A 15,290-nucleotide genomic window follows, 5' to 3' on the forward strand; every position below is an offset into this window, starting at 1 on the left:
ATAAATCCTTAGGCACTCTTATTACTGTGGGAAAAGTTTAAAAATAGAGAAGGACTGGAGACAGGTGCTGTAGTTGGGAACCAGTATTTCATGTTGCACTTCCAAAACAAGAATAAAGACAATAAGATACACGGTGTTTAAATCCATGTACTGTGTTTAAGTACTGTGTTTAATTTGGTCTCACATCACAAAATGTCTATATCTTTTAAATAGAAAGTTATTTTATAAAGTTAATAAAAACTGTACACTGTCTAGAATATTCCCAATCACTTGGAGACTCAGGTCACACTAGCTTCTTGTTGTCGTTCCGTCCCTAAGTTGTGTCCGACTCTTTTGTGACCCCATGGACTGTAGCCCACCAGGCTCATCTCCATGGGACTTCCCAGGCAGGAATACTGGAGTCGGTTGCCATTTCCTTGTCCAGGGGATCTTCCTAACCCTGGGATCAAACCCACATCTCCTGCATTGCAGGAGGATTCTCTACCACCAAGTCACTCAGGTAGCCCCCCACGAGCTTAAGTCAGTGAAAAATGAGGAATCCTGAAGTATTATTTGTTTCACCCGTGGTTGGTGTCGATGGTTAACATTCTCAACTGGCAGCAAAGTATTTCCATAGAACATTAAAATAGGAAGGAACTTGGAAACTGTCTATTAGTTTACAGATAAGAAAAGTAAGACCTAGAATAATTAAGTGACATAGGCAGGTTCTCTATCCTTCCTTCAAAGATAAAAGACCAGAAACTTTTCTTGGGAAAACTTTAGTCTGTAAGTGAGAGAGAGAAGAAAACTGGATAACATCAGAACAACATCACAACTTTCACTGTGCCCAGTTCTTATCTTTTGCCAGACTGCTACAACAGCCTTTCAAACAGATGTTTTATCATATTTGTTGTTGTTTAGTTCTTCAGTTATGTCCAACTATTTTGCAACCCCATGGGCCCCCCAGTGAGACCCCATGGAGCCTTCCAGGCTCCTCTGCCCAGGGGAGTGGGTAGCCATTCCCTTCTCCGGTGGGGATCTTCCCAACCCAGTTATTGAATCTGCGTCTCCTGCACTGGCAGGCAGATTCTTCACCTCTCACCCTCTCACCCATCAGGGTTTCCTGTCTTACCCATAGACTCACCCAGAGCTCACTGTATTTTGTTGCCAGATTTATGTTTTAAAAACACAGATCTAAGCATATCAACCTCATGATCAAAATTTCAAATTATTCCTTTTATAGTGTAGATCAAGGGCAGCCAGTCTGGTGGAGAGAGAGGTTCAGGTCACTGTCTTCCTGAGTTTGTGGGGCAGCTGAACTCCCCCAATTCCTTGGTCCTTTGGCGCCACCTCAGGAGGAGGGAACGATTCTGACTGAGGAAGGGTCGAGAAGGTTCCTTGGAGAGACTTCCATAGAGAGAGGTAGGCTCTGAAGAGTTTTAGCATCAGTCCTTCCATGAATACTCAGGGTTGATTTCCTTCAGGATTGATTGGTTTGATCTCCTTACAGTTCAAGGGACTCTCAAGAGTCTTCTGAAGCACCACAATCCTTTATACATACTGTACAAGGAACCATTTTCTAATACAAGATCATAAAGATTTACACCTAAGTCTGTATTAATAGGGCTTCAGTTCAGTTCAGTCACTCAGTCATGTCCGACTCTTTGAGACCCCATGAATCGCAGCGCGCCAGGCCTCCCTGTCCATCACCAACTCCTAGAGTTCACTCAGACTCACGTCCATTGAGTCAGTGATGCCATCCAGCCATCTCATCCTCTGTCGTCCCCTTCTCCTCTTGCCCCCAATCCCTCCCAGCATCAGAGTCTATTCCAATGAGTCAACTCTTCGCATGAGGTGGCCAAAGTACTGGAGCTTCAGCTTTAGCATCATTCCTTCCAAAGAAATCCCAGGGCTGATCTCCTTCAGAATGGACTGGTTGGATCTCCTTGCAGTCCCAGGGACTCTCAAGAGTCTTCTCCAACACCACAGTTCAAAAGCATCAATTCTTCGGTGCTCAGCTTTCTTCACAGTCCAACTCCCACATCCATACATTACGACAGGAAAAACCATAGCCTTGACTAGACAAACTTTTGTTGGCAAAGTAATGTCTCTGCTTTTGAATATGCCATCTAGGTTGGTCATAACTTTCCTACCAAGGAGTAAGCGTCTTTTAATTTCATGGCTGCAGTCACCATCTGTAGTGATTTTGGAGCCCCTAAAAATAAAGTCTGACACTGTTTCCACTGTTTCCCCATCTATTTCCCATGAAGTGATGGGACCGGATGCCATGATCTTCGTTTTCTGAATGTTGAGCTTTAAGCCAACGTTTTCACTCTCCACCTTCACTTTCATCAAGAGGCTTTTTAGTTCCTCTTCACTTTCTGCCATAAGGGTGGTGTTATCTGCATATCTGAGGTTATTGATATTTCTCCTGGCAATCTTGATTCCAGCTTGTGCTTCTTCCAGCCCAGTGTTTCTCATGATGTACTCTGCATATAAGTTAAATAAGCAGGGTGACAATATACAGCCTTTACGTACTCCTTTTCCTATTTGGAACCAGCCTGTTGTTCCATGTCCAGTTCTAACTGTTGCTTCCTGAACTGCATATAGGTTTCTCAAGAGGCAGATCAGGTGGTCTGATATTCCCATCTCTTTCAGAATTTTCCACAGTTTATTATGATCCACACAGTCAAAGGCTTTGGCATAGTCAATAAAGCAGAAATAGATGTTTTTCTGGAACTCTCTTACTTTTTTGATGATCCAGCGGATGTTGGCAATTTGATCTCTGGTTCCTCTGCCTTTTTTAAAACCAGCTTGAACCTCAGGAAGTTCACGGTTCACATATTGCTGAAGCCTGGCTTGGAGAATTTTGAGCATGGCTTTACTAGCGTGTGAGATGAGTGCAATTGTGCGGTAGTTTGAGCATTCTTTGGCATTGCCTTTCTTTGGGATTGGAATGAAAACTGCCCTTTTCCAGTCCTGTGGCCACTGCTGAGTTTTTCAAATTTGCTGGCATATTGAGTGCAGCACTTTCACAGCATCATCTTTGAGGATTTGAAATAGCTCAACTGGAATTCTATCACCTCCACTAGCTTTGTTCGCAGTGATGCTTTCTAAGGCCCACTTGACTTCACATTCCAGGATGTCTGGCTCCAGGTCAGTGATCACACCATCGTGATTATCTGGGTTGTGAAGATCTTTTTTGTACAGTTCTTCTGTGTATTCTTGCCATCTCTTCTTAGTATCTTCTGCTTCTGTTAGGTCCATACCATGTAAATCCTTTTGTTTCCATCAGTGGCTGTTAAGATAGCTGATCTTCACAAATGCATGTGGTTAGTTTTCAAAGCTACTGCAGGAGGATGGGAGTAGATTAGGTTAAAAATACTTGAAGCTTGCTGTTCTTATCAAGATACAGCTGCTTTTCTTTAATAAATGCTCCATGGATTGCTGACAGGTTTTGATTAATTTTCAGAGTTCTCAAAAAATTGATTCTGACACATTTTAGGTCTGTTTTCTTGTTATTTTAGAGGGGAGAATTCTAGGAGTTTTTGACTGCCATCTTCCCTGACATCACTCTATATGTTTAGTTTTATATCAGCCATCTTGCTACATGTTTTCCATTTGTCTCACCTTCTTATGTTTATTCTCATTACCTGTCTTAATTTGACCAATCATTTTATTATTTTTCTACTGATTTTATTTCTATTACTTTAGAGATTACATTAGAAATCACAACATTCATATAGCAAAATACACAAGACGTAAAACTTCTTAATGCATGTTCTCCTCTCTTCATTTGTTGTGTTGCATTTTTAATTCTATATTTAAATTGACTAACTTTATAATCATTGCTTTTAAAGTCAATATGTATGCATTTATACACATATATATATATATAAATTATTTCTCCCAGGGTTCTTCATTCCTCGTTGCATTTCTATCTTGTCTAGATCATTTTACTCCTGCCTAAAGAATTCCCTTTAATATTTATTTTAATTCAAATTTTCTCATGATTAATTTTCTGGGGGTACTCTTTCTACCCCCTTCTGATGCCTATGTCAGAAGCTTTCTCTATCTCCTTTATACTTTAATAAAACGTTATTACACAAAAGCTCTGAGCGATCAAGCCTCGTCTCTGGCCCTGGATTGAATTCTTCTCCTTCGGGGGCCAAGAATCCCGGTGTATTCGCGTGATTCAATAGCAACCTCTCATCTTGGGGGCTCATCCGGGATCCTTCAGGACAAGATGGACCTGATAACCTATGTGAGCTTACTTCTGCTGACTCCAAATATCCTGAGTCTGCCGTTGGATCCTCAAGACAATGTCTTCCTTTCCTGGGCTCACTCCTATGCTGCATTCCACAATCGATCTAACTGCTGGGTCTGTGGAGCGCTCCCCTCTTCATCAGTGGAAGGCTTCCTGTGGTGGACATCCCCACTTCAAGGAAAAGACTTTCTCCAAGTCTGTGAATACCTTCGACAACAATCACATGCGATGCCTCTTCTTCATCTGATGACATCTACCAACCCTAAAATGGACTGGTGCAACACTTTGTACTCTAACTATGGACATAATGTTTTAAAAACTTTTAATTTTGATTATACATTGTCTCGGTTCAATGACTATTTTGCTACATATAACGTAAATAGGTCTAGATCTAATGGTTTTTTTACCTGACGTTTATCAAATATGAGATGAGGTTACATGGCTAACTCCTGAAAAAAGGACGTTTAATATCTACTGCCTCTATATGCTGGGAACAAACAGAGCTGTCCCCAAAAGTTAGCCAACAACTTACTTACAATGATTGGAAACAATTGGGATATTTGTCTCAGGAAACATGCAATGTAATCATTCCCGTGTTTTCCAATCCCAGTTCAGGTTCTCCCTTTGTCTGGCCAGGCACGAATTGGGACTGGATATCTCAGTCGCGCTGGCTTGCTCCAAACGGGACTTATTGGATATGTGGCTCTTACCTATGGGCATGGCGTCCCCCTGGTTGGATAGGGAGATGCACCCTGGGTCTAGCCTTTACTCACGGCTTTATATTTTCAGAGCTTCCAAAAAAGCCTGCTAATTTACCCCACCTTAAAACTCGGTGGGCAAGGTCTGTATTTCATTGGTATGATTATTTGGTTACAGCGTTTGTTCCCTCTTTGAGAACTACAGATGTTATGTTACGAGTGGATGCTTTGACTAATTTTACTCAGCAGACATTACAAGATTCTCAAAAGGCTATTTCAGCTCTTAATGCTGAACAAGCACAAATTAGAAAGGTGGTTTTACAAAACAGATTGGCTCTAGATATTCTGACAGCTACACAAGGAGGAACTTGTGCCATTGTTCATACCCAATGCTGTACATATATACCTGATATGAGCACACAGATGTTACTCATTTTACCAGCCACATGAACAAGATGATTAGGGCCATGGATACTCCTGAAGCCTCAATTGCCTCACTTTGAGAAACGTTAACTAGTTCCCCATGGTGGACAACTATCTTAATTACAATAATTCTGGTTGTTTTGTTCTTGCTGTTTGCGCCCTGCATCTGTAATTGTATAACTGGATTTGTTTCTAGCCGCATGAAAGCTTTTAAGTTACAAATGGTTGCTCAAACTCCTGCTACTGCTGTAGCTTCCTACAGCTACTATTTGGGGCCCCTGGATCAGATATCCTCAATATGAGGATTAGGAAAATATGTTGCCTCACCAATTTAGGGACAACGCCCCCTTGTCAGCTCGAAAGTAGTTATAAAATGAGAACGACGCCCCTTTTCCCTAGACAACATAATTCTCCTAAAAAAAGGGGGGAGAATGAGAGAGTCAGTTCCTAGACAGGTTGATAGGGAGTCTAGGGGTCCCCAAGGGGAGAGGGGTCTGAAATTCTCAAGGAAAAAGAAAGGACAAACTTTTTTTCTTTCTCCACATTCCTTAGGATTATATACCAATAATGTATCCTGCCTAAGGACAGTCTTTAGATTCAACCTTCTGTTATCTTAAAATGTTAATTATGAGAGTAGACCTGGTCTTTACAAGGATGTATCTTGCCTGAGGACAGTGTTATCTTAAAATGTAAATTATGAGAGTAGGTCTGATGAGGTCTTTACAACCTCCAGATATTCTTTGGATTATATAACTTCATTGTTAACACTAGCAAGCGGGTACTCTTTCTACCCCTTCTGATGCCTATGTCAGAAGCTTTCTCTATCTCCTTTATACTTTAATAAAACTTTATTACACACAAAAAAAATAAATAAAATAAAAAATAATAATTTTCTGTTATATTTGACCAAAAATAATTTGGCCTTCAGAAATTCATTTTAACAATGTTAGCACATTACTTCTTACATGCTTCTATAGTGGCCTCTTAGTTTTTCTTGAAACTCCCAAAGAAAAACTCCCAATTTTTTTGGCTCTCCCAAAACTGAAATGGTTCAAGAGTCCCATTTTTCCTCAGAGGAGTTTGTCAATACTTAAATTCAGTCTGCTTGGTTGTCTTATGATCACAGCTCTCTAACGGTTTCAAAAGAAAGCTATGATTTTAGAAATTTTTTTTCTCCAGGAATTTGGATTTCAGGGTTTAAGAAAACCCTTACGTGGTTTTCCTCATCTTAAGTAGAAGCAGAAATCCTGGTTTCTTTGTGTATTATTCCTGGAATGCTTTTCCATCTCTTTGCTTAAAAAATAATATTGGTTTTGGACCAGTGCTTCCTGCATGAATCGAAAAGCATCTTCCTTCATTTTGAGGCCCTTAGTTTAAGTTTCTTCCCAGTCTCCCATACGGTGGTGATTGTCCTAAGGTCTAAAAATATCCTATTAACAGAAAATGTCTCCTCCTTCCGGGTAACTCACCTCCATCTTACTTTTCCTTGCCTTGGGCAAATTATTTTTTTATACTTTGTAACTGGAGCCTGACATAAACTTTAATGTCCTCATTTTGCAACTTTGTGCCTCTGTCAAATTCTCACTCTATTAACTTCTGTATTCTTGCTGATAGCCTCCAGAAAATAAGGAACTCACACCCCTAGGCATGGCTCTGCTGGAGAATGAATGTTGCTACTATCACTTCTCTACATTATTCTCTTTCCACTTACATTTTGCCTTCTCATCTCAACTATAGCAATGTTCTTTCTTCCTTCATTAAATCTTTAACCTCAACCTAAATGAAGAAGAGGTGATAAAACCTCCTCAAAGTCAGGCTGGCACAGTGCTTTCACTTCCAGTTATTCCAGCTTTTTGACAGTAAGGTACATGGGTTTATTTCTAATTATCCCATATTCTTTATAGAACAAATACCCAAACGCATATTGAATAGCATGCATGTATTATTTTCCCAATTTCAAAGTCTGGCTTCTTACAGAAATTAGAGTTTCCACTTCTTTTGAAATTTATCTGAACATAATCTTACTCAGTGTACCAATACTGTTTTGATTTTGGTAGACAATGGTAGCCAACAACAGTTTCAGGTGAGGGTTAGTTACATTCCCCTAGAACCTTACTCCATCAATGAAGCAAATCTTAATACAATTCTCTCTCTCACACACACATGCACACACACACACAGACATAGAGTTATGTAATCTGTAAGTGCAACAAAATCCCAGCTCTGTCATTTTTAAATATGCTAACCACACCTTTCAGGAAAGATACACTGGGGGCAAATGTGACAACATACTAGAGATAAGATTTGACTAATCTGATAGTCTAGTTTAGGCAACCAGAATCTTCCAAATTTCAACCTAGACAAACAACAGTTGTGGGATTGAGCTGGAGAGTCAACCTTAACAGAAGAGACTACAGGGCTGGATGGAATTTTTTTTAACTGTGGTAAAGCACACATAAAATTTATCATCTTGACCATTTTTTAAGCGGGATTAAGAACACTGACACGGTTATGCAACAATTGCTGCCATTCACCTCCAGAACTTTTTCATCATCCCATATTGCAACTTCAAACCCATTAACCCTTTGCCCTTCTCCTCAGCCCTGTAAACACCATTCTACTTTCTGTCTCTAGGTATCTCATAGAAATGGAATCATACAATATTTGTCTTTTTATGTCAGGCTTATTTCACTTAGCATAATGTCTTCAGAATTGCATTCACTTTTAAGCTTGAACAATATTCCATTGTGAATTTATGCCATATTTTGTTTATCCATTTATCTATTGATAGACACCTGAGTTACTTCCACGCTTTAGTTTTTGTGAATGAAGTGAAGTGAAGTTGCTCAGTCATGTCTGACTCTTTGCGACCCCATGGACTGTAGCCTACCACGCTCCTCCGTCCATGGGATTTTCCAGGCAAGAGTACTGGAGTGCGTTGCCAATTCCTTTTCCAGAGGATCTTCCCAAACCAGGGATCGAACCTGGGTCTCCTGCATTGTAGGCAGACGCTTTACCATCTGAGCCACCAGGGAAGTTATAATACTGCTATAAACATGGGGGTACAAACTTTTGTTTAAGTCCCAACTTTCAGTTCTTTTGGATATATATCCAGAAGTGAAATTGCTGGCTGATGGTGCGTGTACTCAGCCAACTCTTCGTAGCTCCATGGACAGTAGCCTGCCAGGCTCTTCTGTCCATGGGATATTCCAGGTAAGAGTACTGGAGCAGGTTGCCATTTCCTACTCCAGGGGATCTTCCCAAACCAGGATTTGAACCTGCATCTCTTGCACTTTCTGCACTAGCATCACCATGGAGAAATTGCTGGATCATATGGTAATTCTATGATTAATTTTTTTAGGAATCACCATGCTGTTTTCCAAAATGACTGCACAATTTTATATCCTCACCAGAAGTGTACAAGAGTACATTTATCTTGGTAAGACTTGTTATTTTCTGTATTTTTATAACAGCCATTCTAATGGATATAAAGTGGTATTTCATTGTGGTCTTGATTTGCATTTACCTAATGATTAGTAATGGTGAACAATTTTTTTCATATGCTTATTGGCTATTTGTATATCTTCTTTGAAGAAATATCTATTCAAGTTCTTTGCCTATTTTTAAAGTTGGGCTTTTTGGAGAGAATTTGTATATTCAGGAGTGTATCAAGTATTTTAGCGAATGCAATATATACATATAAAATGTCACTATTTTTTACAGTTAAAAACCCATATAGTATTTTATTCTATATTTACATAATATATATAATTTTAGCAATGAAAACACATTTCTAACTTTTACTCGGAAAATTAGGAAAGCCTCTGGTATCTAGCTTTTAGTGGCTGTCTCTGATATGGCCTTTCTTATTCAAACTCTAGCTGACCATCCTGAGAATTAAATTCCATATTGTTGCAATTGCCTGCACATACATCAACACATAATACAACATAACTAACACAATGCTCTGTTGAAATATTTGAAATTTAAATTAAATCCCACACACCATAGTTGAAAGGTCTGTATCTGGTTCTCTGGTTATGGTGCTTATTTTTCTGCCCTTCACCCACCATTCCCCAGTCACATTTGCTACCTTTTCTATTTCTTGAACAGCCAGTTTGCACATTCCTAACCCAGGGTCTTTGCACTTGCTGTTCCTTCTGCCTAGAATACTCTTCCTTTTGATTCTCTCATGAACTTACCCTTGTCACTACACAGGTCTCAGCTCTGCCGGGAGCCAGCATATTGCATATTGAGTGCAGTACTTTCCACAGCATCATCTTTCAGGATCTGGAATAGCTCAACTGGAATTCTGTCACTGCCGGGAGCCAGGGTGAGGAACTCCACCCGTGGCAAAGGTCATGAGGAAGGAGGCTCGGCATACACAAAGGCAGGATCGAGCCTCAGGAGTCCCCCTGGAAATTCTTGAGCATCTACCCCCAAAACCAGAGTCTGCCTGATTTCTGCTTTGTGCTTTCACCTACACCTCTGACTTTATGGGGGGCTGTCCCCCTCTACCTCTCTCTGAAAAAAGAGTTAGCTTACAGCTCTAGTTAATAATTCCTGGGTGTGACAGTGTTTCAACCTACAAACTCCTTTGGAAATCCTGTAGCCTGCCTGAATAGGTTTTTCCGGCCACATGTGATTGCTCAGAGCCTCCCAGCTGTGAGGGGCATGAGATGTTCTAAACTAAATACAGATTCCTTTGAGCAGTTAAAAGATTGATTAGAAATTGTATTGGTGAGGGGTTTTTCACTTGTTGGGCCAATGTTTGCTGCTAAGTCTCCATATCCCTTACCTGCTGTGTCCCTGGCAGTGTTTGTAACCTTGGACCCTTGAGTTAATTCGTTTTTGTTGTAGCCCACCACACCTTTGCCCTATAGGAATGCAACTTTAATGCTTTTGGAGGGTGGCACCTGCCTAATCACCTTTAGAGAAAAATAAGTTTTCTGAAGAAAGGGTCTTAAAATGTTAACAGGCCTCCGGGCCAGAAGATGATGCAAATCACCTAAACTTTTGCATATGATAAGTTTGCAGGAAGAAAGCCTGGCTTACTGCATGACTCTACCCCTTCCCCCATTATCCTCTATGCATAACTTAAGGTATAAAAACTACTTTGGAAAATAAAGTGCGGGCCTTGTTCACCAAAACTTGGTCTCCCCATGTCGTTCTTTCTCTTACCTTCTGGCTGAATTGTTCAGCCTCTTTTCTTCACTGAATTTTCCTATTGAGCTATCCTTATTTCAGCCTCTTTTCTCCACTGAATTTCCTCACTGAGCTATCCTCATTCTATCACTCTTTATATCTTTGATGAATATTTAAATAAATAGGTCGCCGATGCCGTCTCTCCTTTGAATACCCTAGATCAGCTGGGGCTGGACCCCGGCACAGCTGAAGTGTTACCTCCTTAACAAAGTCTTCCCTGATCCCCAAATTACAAGTAGCTCCTTTCCCCCAAGTCTTTCTCAGTCAAATTGCCCTGCTTATCTTAAACTTAAGCTTATGTCTTTATTAGCCCTATGAGAAGAAAGACTTTTTATTCAGAACTCTGTACCCAGTACCAAGGTGAGTGCTTTGGCCTATGGTAAGAGCCAACCAGTCCATTCTGAAGGAGATCAGCCCTGGGATTTCTTTGGAAGGAATGATGCTGAAGCTGAAACTCCAGTACTTTGGCCACCTCATGCGAAGAGTTGACTCATTGGAAAAGACTGATGCTGGGGGGGATTGGGGGCAGGAGGAGAAGGGGATGACAGAGGATGAGATGGCTGGATGGCATCACTGACTCAATGGACATGAGTCTGAGTGAACTCTAGGAGTTGGTGATGGACAGGGAGGCCTGGCGTGCTGCGATTCATGGGGTCACAAAGTCGGACATGACTGAGCGACTGAACTGAACTGAACTGTCTGAAGAGCTCAATAATTTTTTTTTTATATTCACATGAATGTTTGAATACTTAGAGTGTGATGTGAGTCATAATAGAGATAAAAAGAAAGTACTATGAGAACACAGAGCAGGAATACATAAATCATAATTCCAGAACAGGGTAGGTGAGAATTGTCCTGATAAGTATATTAGTCAGCATGGGCTGCCATAACAAAATAAAACAGACTGGGTGTAACAATAGAAATTTATTTCTCACAGTTGTGGAGGCCAGGAAGTCCAGGATCAAGACACAGAGTGCTGTGGCTCCTGATGAAACTCTCTTCCTGGCTTGCAGATGTGTCCTTCACGGTGTCCTCGCATAATGGAGAGAGCAAGCAGATGGCATCTCCTTACCTTCTTATAAGCACAGCAGCCCTATCAGACTTGGGTCCCAACTTTGTAATCTAATTTAACCATTATCTCTGCCTCACAGGTCTTAACTCCAAAATCAGTCACATTAGGGGTTGGGGCTTCAACATAAGAATTCTGGGGGCACATAAACATTCAGTCCCTAACAAAGAGCTATATAGAGAAGGGCAGGCATTGTTGAGAGACGCTCCTCCATGCGTCTCTTACACTCCTCTGCATTTGCTGGGGCATGACAAGAATGAGGGCACTTCTGGGCACAGTGCTAGGTCACTTAAGAGAGGGCCTTCCCTTGTACTTTGGCTGTTTCACTTGTGCATGATCTTGCAACATTACGTACTGGACATTTGAAAATATGGGCTCTTTTAACTATACAAAGATTCAATATGTAGACACATTTTATTACACAAACAGCCCTTGTTACTAAATTTCCTGTATAGAGAAGTCTCAAGAATTGGTAAGTTGTCAAGTTCATATAGGTAGATGTAAGTTTTCTAAAATTCTTAATTTTTATTTGAACACTTTAATTTTTATCATTGACAACAAATACTGCCAGTGGTTTTCCTTGAAAGGAGAGGCTGACTTCATTTTCAAGAAAACATCTGTCAAATACCCAACCCTGAATGACCAAAGTCTGTCACTTGTTCTTTCAAGCACAAATGCCATTCCACAGAAAAAGGAGCCGGGGATCCCCAGGTGGCTCAGTGGGTAAAGAATGTGCCTGCTAATGCAGGAGATACAGGACACAGGTTCAACCCCTAGGCCAGGAAGATCCCCTGGAGGAAGAAATGGCAACCCACTTCAGTATTCTTGCCTGGAGAATTCCATGGACAGAGAGGAGCCTGGCAGGCCACAGTCCATGGGGTCGCAAAGAGCCAGATGTGCCTTAGAGTAGAGTGTCTCAACATGCATGCAGGCATGAAGAAAGCAGCTAGTTAAAATACCTTTTAAAAAAGGAATACTTAAATAAATAAATTTAAATTAATAAAAAGGAATATAATTTCATCAACAACATTCTTAAGTGAAGCAAGCGATGTTTCTCTACTGTAAGTGCATAGCAGTGAAGAATAACAACTACTAGAGTTTGGTGCCCAGGGAGAAGGCAATGGCACCCCACTCCAACACTCTTGCCTGGAAAATTCCGTGGACGGAGGAGCCTGGTAGGCTGCAGTCCATGGGGTCTCGAAGAGTCGGACACGACTGAGCGACTTCACTTTCACTTTTCACTTTCATGCATTGGAGAAGGAAATGGCAACCCACTCCAGTGTTCTTGCCTGGAGGATCCCAGGGACAGGGGAGCCTGGTGGGCTGCCGTCTATGGGGCTGCACAGAGTTGGACACAACTGAAGTGACTTAGCAGCAGCAGCAGAGTTTGGTGCCACTTATCATCGGTTTGTGCTAAGGCCCCAGAAGTTCTATTTACTACTGATTTGACACCATACATGGAAAAACAGACTGGTTCCAAATAGGAAAAGGAGTACGTCAAGGCTGTATATTGTCACCTTGCTTATTTAACTTGTATGCAGAGTACATCATGAGAAACGCTGGGCTGGAGGAAGCACAAGCTGGAATCAGGATTGCCGACAGAAATATCAATAACCTCAGATATGCAGATGACACCACCCTGATGGCAGAAAGTGAGGAAGAATTGAAGAGCCTCTTGATTAAAGTGAAAGAAGACAGTGAAAAAGTTGGCTTAAAGCTCGACATTCAGAAAACGAAGATCATGGCATCCGGTCCCATCACCTCATGGCAAATAGATGGGGAAACAGTGGCTGATTTTATTTTTCTGGGCTCCAAAATCACTGCAGATGGTGACTGCAGCCATGAAATTAAAAGATTCTTACTCCTTGGAAGGAAAGTTATGACCAACCTAGATAGCATATTAAAAAGCAGAGACATTACTTTGCTAACAAAGGTCTGTCTAGTCAAGGCTATGGTTTTTCCAGTCATCATGTATGGATGTGAGAGTTGGACTGTGAAGAAAGCTGAGCACCGAAGAATTGATGCTTTTGAACTGTGGTGTTGGAGAAGACTCTTGAGAGACCCTTGGACTGCAAGGAGATCCAACCAGTCCATCCTAAAGGAGATCAGTCCTGGGTGTTCATTGGAAGGACTGATGCTGAGGCTGAAACTCCAATACTTTGGCCACCTCATGTGAAGAGTTGACTCATTGGAAAAGACCCTGATGCTGGGAAGGACTTGGGGCAGGAGGAGAAGGGGATGACAGAGGATGAGATGGCTGGATGGCATCACCGACTCGATGGACATGGGTTTGGGTAGACTCCGGGAGTTGGTGATGGACAGGGAGGCCTGGCGTGCTTTGATTCATGGGGTCACAAAGAGTTGGACACGACTGAACGACTGAACTGAACTGACACCATCACTACAAATTCCAGCAGTAAAAAAGTAAATCACATATTATTATAAAGAGCTTTGACTTTGCAGACACCCCTGGGGTCCTGAGGATACCCAGAAGACCATGAACCACACTTTTTGAACAGCTATGAATCAGAATAAATGCAAAATATAAAAACCAGTTAAGACATGGTCCCTATTCTTTAGTTCATCTGGTAACAGAGGAAACTGATGAAGTCAACTGCAACACAGCTTTAGTGACAGGAGAAATGGTAGCTTTTGTGGCGGGTAGATTAAAAGACAAGGACTCGCGTCCAGTTAGCCTATGATTGTAGTAATGCAGACAAGCAATGCCCAGGGTCGACTCAAGGCAGTGGCAAGAATGGAGCAACTTTTAAGGTGGTGTAATTACAGGACTTGGTGACTGATGAGATGTCATGCGCAGCGCAGGAGGGCAGTTTGGTGGCTACTGGTGCCCTTCCTACAGACGCAGTACGGGAGGAGCAGGTTGGCCGCCAGGTGAGTGAAGATTTATGAGTTTACTTGGCGCTACTCATCTGATAGGAGCATCTGATCTCCAGACAGAGGAGTCAGAACAGGCAACTGGCTGTTTACTGCTCCTTCCACAGGGCCTCGCAGTTTTCTCATTCACTGCTGTATTCCCAGTGCCAAGCACAGCAGCCAGCTCTTAACGTTGACTGTATAAAGGAATCAATCTGGCCGGGGGCTGGTGACAGTTACCTAACAGGAGGGTTCCACTTGGCGGTCATTTTACACGCATGTTTATTTGAAACCACAAGCGTGGATGAGCTGAGGTTGCGTGTAACAGGAGAACCGAATTTCGTTTCAAAATCTGTCTGGTCCTAAACAGCCAGAATAAGTGGCGTTGTTGGGAAATATTGCCTCAAACAGGTCACGACGGCCTGTACCATAGATACCTAGCTTGCAAGATTTGCTTCTGTTAGACGTAGAACACCCAATAACCACGAGTTGTTACCTCTATCATTGCATATGAATACTGGCCTGGTTTTATTCGAGGTGAGATGGGAATGACCCCAGCGTCCCAACCTTCAGGGTGTATAAGGCGTCTTTCACAATCTCCCTTTATCGCGGATATTTGGAACTCTCCGACCGCCCGGGACGCGGCCCCCGAACGGGTTCAGGTGCGGCGCCTTTCAGAGCCCAGGAAGGGGGCGGCGCCCCAGCCACCCGCCCTGCTGACGCCACATAAGCCGAGATCACCTCAGCCGCGCGCTGTGCAATCACCGAACGCGCG

General features: G+C 42.0%; 1 non-coding gene across 1 annotated transcript; it reads right to left on the reverse strand.

Annotated features, from left to right (window-relative positions):
* Positions 1-8,330: 8,330 nt before the first annotated feature.
* On the reverse strand, positions 8,331-8,402 carry TRNAC-ACA (transfer RNA cysteine (anticodon ACA)). The gene has a single exon. It is a non-coding gene; the product is annotated as a tRNA-Cys (tRNA).
* Between the last annotated feature and the right edge of the window lie 6,888 nt (positions 8,403-15,290).

The sequence above is a fragment of the Bos mutus genome, chromosome 4, assembly GCF_027580195.1.
Source record: "Bos mutus isolate GX-2022 chromosome 4, NWIPB_WYAK_1.1, whole genome shotgun sequence".
Lineage (NCBI taxonomy): Eukaryota > Metazoa > Chordata > Mammalia > Artiodactyla > Bovidae > Bos > Bos mutus.